Below are 6,000 nucleotides of genomic sequence, written 5' to 3'. Positions count from 1 at the left end.
GTTGGGACTACAGATGTGCACCACAATGCCCAGCTAATTTTTCTATTTTTAGTAGAGATGGGGTCTCTCTCTTGCTCAGGCTGGTCTCCAACTCCTGATTTCAAGCAACCCTCCCCCCTCGGCCTCCCAGAGTGCTGGGATTACAGGTGTGAGCCACTGTACCTGGCTTATGATATACATTCTTTTTATGCTATATTTCACAGTTAGAACATTTTTAAAAAATTCAAAACCACTATAATTAAGGGAATAATTTGATAGGTTAGTTATTACTGAATTATTTCTACTTTTCTCATGATTCAAAAGAATTTAATACCATTTTGTTTGGTATTTTTTCTTATGGATATGTTCCTATCATCTAGAAAGGACTTAATTTGCATTTATCACCAAATATCTTGTGACATTAAGCCCCAATGTGTGTTAGATTTGGTACAATAGACCTGAAAGTTAAGTGTGAATTAGACCTATAGTAACCGAATGTCTTTTCCCTAGGAGAGTCCTGCTTTGTGTCTGGTCTCTTTTCCTCAAATAATTATTGATAACCCTCTCTTTCACTCTTAAAAGTGTCCCTATGTGAATAAAAATTATATATTCACTCCTCCTAAAGCTATCTATTTATGAGGGTAAATAATTTAACATGAATTAGATTTTCTCCATCCACAGACTATGGAGAATTCTATGATCCCACTGGTATTCTTATATTTATGGAATTTTCTAAAGCAAACTGAAATTATTGTTGGGTTATTTACACTAATAAATTACCAGTAAACTAGAAATCACTTTCTGTGCATATTACAAATTCAATTGGATGAGTAAGAATAGAATATTTCACCTGAAATATGTACAAAACGGACAGCAGTGCCTTTTGTTTGAACTGTTTAATTTTTTTTTTCTTTTTGTGCTTGTAGATTATATAAACCTAGAGATAAAATGAGTCCTTTCTAAAATACGTCTTTTTAAAAATGCCTTACAGTTGCATCTGATAAATTTATCCTAAAGAAAAAGATTGTGAGGAAGAGCTGTGATGGATTTAAAATTGAATCAAGTGTCCGTAAATCTGGTGGTCATAGCAATGATGACAAGAGGATTATTTAAAAAGAAACAAAAATATCCAGACTGGCAAAACTTTGAACACAGATGTCCCTAGCATTTCTTTCATCTAATAATACTTTTTAATTCTGAAGAAATTTGCAAACAAAAAAAATCACATTTAAATTCTATAATTAAGTGAATAAAACAATGAAATTATTTTAAAATGAAAATTATGGCATAATGTAAAAATTGTATTTAAGCTGCACTTAAAAATGAATGTAACAAAACCAAACAATAAAAGAGAAGTGGGAGAAAATATTGGACTGGAATATGACGACGAACCGAGCACGTTCATTTTTTCCCTCCTCTCCCAAATTCTGTGTGATGAAATAGGAGAATGTATGTGTATGTCTGTCTCTATATCTACATATTTACATCAGTATCTTTGTGTCTATATCTATACCTGCATCTGCACCTCATTTGCATGATTATCTATCATATCTTATCTATATTTCTACATTCATATCTATCTATACTACGCACACATATATAAAGCCATGCATGCATTGGAAAATATACAAAGCATATGTAAAAACTGAGGTATTTCTGAAAGATAGGAAGCAGATGGATCAGATAATGGGTGAAACCAAATGCAGAAGAGACAAAATCTGAAAATACATTTAGCAGAAATATCTGCAAAAGTTAGAGTTATCCTGAGGAACTCCTAACCCAGATTAGTAGGTACAAACAACTGCACTTGTCACACCTGTACAAATGACAGTAAACACCAAATGCTGCTTTGATTCAAGCACATAGGACATACAGCTCCATTTCCCATCCTCTCAGTCTGCTTGTCAGAGTTCACCAGCTATTTGGGTTTGGTGTTCACATCTGGGCTTAATCCATTTGCTCTCATGCTAACAACTCAAGTAATGAATGTGAAGGTGCTTTATAAACCATTACGTATAACGAAAACGTTACTATTATTATCTTCTATAACCACCTCTGCCAACCACCACCACCACCACCACCACCACTGTCATCATCATCATCATCATCACCACCACCACCATCACCTATGCCTTTTAATCAACCAACCATGTCTACCTGGATTCTCTCTCTTTGCCTGTTAATGGAGACCGCTGGGCTCCTTTAAACTTTGACTGATTTTGATCTCTGGAATTTTGACCTCTGAGCTCTGCACACAGCTTGGCCTTGATCCTGAATCAAAGACTCAGGTATGAAAAGATCTCCTCCTACCCAACGACTGCTTGAGCCTCCTGCACGTTTGCCCCCAGTGGATCCAGTCTAGTGACAAAGAACTCATTACTTCCCAATGCAGGCTACTCCCTAAGTACACATCTACAACGATCAGAAAATGCCTCTTTACATTGACGCTCAAAAGACACTGCCTACAAGCATCAAAAGCTCCTTTATTTTATTTCTTACCATGGGACTTATAAGATTGAGAAGGTCAAGCAAGGCCAGAGTAGGTGTTACAGGAAAGGGAGAGAGGAGAATTGAGTGGTCTAGTAACTATCCAGTCACAGCTTTATTTCTTAAAAGAAATTTTAAGTTTTCAATGGGATCCAGCCCAATCTAATGGTAGGAATCAAGCGTCAGTCAGAAATAGAGTGTACCTATCACTGGAAAGTCCTATATCATATGTTTTTGGAAACTCTCAGCAGTATAGCAGTTGGAAACCAGATAAATATAAAATCATTTGATGAGAGGGAATGAAATCCCAATACTCAAGACATTTAATTATCAAAGTGTTCATCAATATTACTCTTAAAATAATCTCCATTCAGAATCCAGTATTAATTTGTTTTATTGGGATTATTTTTAAAATCCCTAAGTGTGTGGCTTACTTTGTGACAAGCCTTGTTTTTCATCCATCCACATATATCTTATATAAATCCTAAAAGCTTTCATGTAGGAAGCAATTATGACAGGTTTCCTTCTGTTTTATATCATCAGTGAATATTAATGAAGTAATTTCAATTACTTGATGAAAGGGTCTCTTTTTGCCAATGATAATGCATTAATTAAGGTTGAGTTCTTAATATTTTTGGTTTCATGTATGGGTTTTGGGAGGAGTTTATGAACTTTCTGATATTAATGCAAAATTCTGCCTATGAATGTACTTTTCTTGGGAGAATTTCCATAATTTTCATCCAATTCTGAAAGAATCTATGTCCACAAGTGTTAAGAAACACTAGATTAGAGAGTGAATATATGGTGTGAATCTTTAAAGTTGAAGATCTCTTATATTTTCCTTTTATGAATTTATCATTATTCATGTGATAAGTAACATTTTTGAAGATTCAGATCCTTCTTGGACTATTAAAAGTCATTAACAATCTTCTTTATTATAGGAGAACATATACATTGAAGTATATTTTTAATGTGTCAAAGAGATATTCATTCTAATTTATTTAAGTCATCTTTTTTATAGAGAAAGCATATGGTGAGGCTAAAAGAGTCCTGAATGGAATCAAAAGATTCTGCGCTGATCCCAGTTTCAACATCAACTAACTCATATGACCTTGAGAAAATTCATCTCAGTTCTTGGGGCTTTTGCTCTCTCATATGGAAAACGTGTGAATGAAAAAAGCTGCTTGCTAGAATCCCTAACGTGGCATGATGACATATTTATGTGGAGATTTCAGGATCTCTGAAAGAATGTGGGGCCTAGACTTTTCCAGTGAGTGAAGGACAGTCTGTCAACTTTCATCAAGTGCTTACTTGACTTTATAGACTGTCAAGCATAATCAAAATTATTATTTTCTACTATAATCCCATTATTTTCAAATTTGCATGGTAATCTGTGCCTATATTTTTGGCTCCATTTTTAAACAAATGGAAATAAAATGATTTATTATAATTTACCTCAATTTCATTAGTCAATTGTCTGAGAAATTTGATCTCATTTGTCTAAAAAGTTTCCAAAAGCAGCTATGACTTTAGGACTGAGATAAAGATGGATATGACAGTACTTTTGCAGCACTTCAGCTTAAACCATCTGTAAGAAGGCAATACACAATTGTCATTGTGTATTTAACAGTTGTTCAACCTGCTTCTGTCATCTTCACTTTCTTAACCACATCTAAGTTATTGGGCATAAAATACAAAATTTATAATTTTTCCATGTTTTAAAGTAAGTTCCTAAAGTAATTTCACATAATTTTTTACTAAAAGAGTCAGCATGGTGAAATACAAAATATAGAGGCTTTGAAGACAGATCCAGGTTCCAAACTGGCTCTACCCTTTGCTAGCTTTGTAGCCCTGGCCTATTAGTTGGTCTTTCTGAGCTTCAATTTTTTCCTTTGGAAACATAGTAGGCACACAATAAATATTAATCATTTATCAACCTTAGAATGCTGTATTAAGAAGTCTGGAAAACAGGTCACTATATGAATATAATCTTCATTGGAAAAAATGAAAATTGGTGAAGCTGTTCAGTTGACTTTTGTTGTGTTATCATTAGTAGCTAGCTCCATGCCTGGCACATAGGAAGCCCTCAGTAGACATTTGTCGACTTAGTTAATTATTACATGGTGAGTAACTTATAAGCCACATTGACTACCAGCTTTTTAGTTCTACCACTCTTGCCATTTGAAGTAGAAACTACACCTACGCCCCACCCCCACCCCACCACCTGATTTACTACTCAGGGAGGGGCAGAGGAGTGCTCCAGTCACCATTATTGCTCTGGCTGTCACCCTGTTAGCCCAAGACTTCCTTCTGTTCCCTAACCAAATCCTGCTGCTTACACCATGGCTGGCACCATGCATCTGATATTTCATATCCTTACAAACAGTTTCTAACCATTGCAAATCTGATAGTTATACAAAAAAGGCATTTGTGGATATTTTAATATATGCTTCTTTTTTTATTTTGTTAATTGTAGATTAACAAAGCATCTATTACATGCAAGGAAGATGAGGCCTACTTTATTGACTACTAGTATTTTTGGTGAACTAGCTGTTCACATATTTATTCATTTTTAAATATTTAATTGTCCTTTTCTTATGAATTTGTTACATTTATTTATTTTAAAATGCTCCTTTGCAGAACAGATCAAGCTGTGATTAAGAAGAACCATGTATGACTCAAAGGAGTGACAGGCTTGTTTCCACTCTCCCACCTAGGAAACAAGGATTGGCTACTTGCCTTGTTAAGCTCTCTTGCTTTAGACAGATACCTTACTGTTCTTCGATTGTTTAACTGCCACTGGCCCCAGTTCTCTTGGAGACTGTGATGCTCTACCTTTTCCAGTCATCTCTAGCATACATCAATAAACATTGAACAAATTTGCAATTTAAAAAAAATTTGCAAAGGCCAATATCCAAACAATGGGAAACTGACTAAAAAGTCTCATATAACGGCAAGTCATCATTTTGGGTGATGAGTGGTATTTATATTTCAGCCTTAAATGAAGCCACATACTAAGTATCCTGACAGCAAAGGCTGCAAATGTCACAGAGAAATTTCATGAATTACATCTTAAGGTTTGGGTGATTTTTCAAGATAAAATGAATGACCAGTGGTCACTTACTCATGTGTCATAAAATCTGGAAAAGGGATCACTTACAGGCAGGCTTAGAGGTTTTCGTTTCAATAAAAATCTATTTTAATTTTTCTTTCTTAAAAGTGAAAATCAAAGACGTTCATGTCTTGACAATTACTTGGTATTTTGTGCCCAGTGTTTAGACAATGTGTGACGAGTGTATAAACCAAAAGATAAACAAAGGAAATTGAGAGACTGAGTTCAAAAGTCACATGTGGGCCTAGTTTACCTGACAAAAACATTTTCTAAATAAGATCCACTTTATATTTTTTAATACCTTTCATGTGTATAATACTTTACAATGTTCAAAGTGCTTCCGTACAATTTGTTTTTACTGATACTTGCTTCATATTTTTCCTCCAATTGATAGGTAATAAAACCAAGACTCAAGAGTTTAA

At 34.5% G+C, this 6,000-nt stretch overlaps 1 protein-coding gene across 1 annotated transcript in view; it reads right to left on the bottom strand.

The window, feature by feature from the left end:
• The window catches only part of UNC80 (unc-80 homolog (C. elegans)), a 242,259-nt gene that overhangs the window by 169,228 nt on the left and 67,031 nt on the right, over window positions 1–6,000 (bottom strand). The gene's annotated exons all lie outside the window — the stretch shown is intronic.

The sequence above is a fragment of the Propithecus coquereli genome, unplaced genomic scaffold, assembly GCF_000956105.1.
Source record: "Propithecus coquereli isolate 6110/MARCELLA unplaced genomic scaffold, Pcoq_1.0 Scaffold70, whole genome shotgun sequence".
NCBI lineage: Eukaryota > Metazoa > Chordata > Mammalia > Primates > Indriidae > Propithecus > Propithecus coquereli.
Note: the sequence above shows the minus strand (reverse complement) of the source record. Positions and strands in the feature narration are given on the sequence as shown.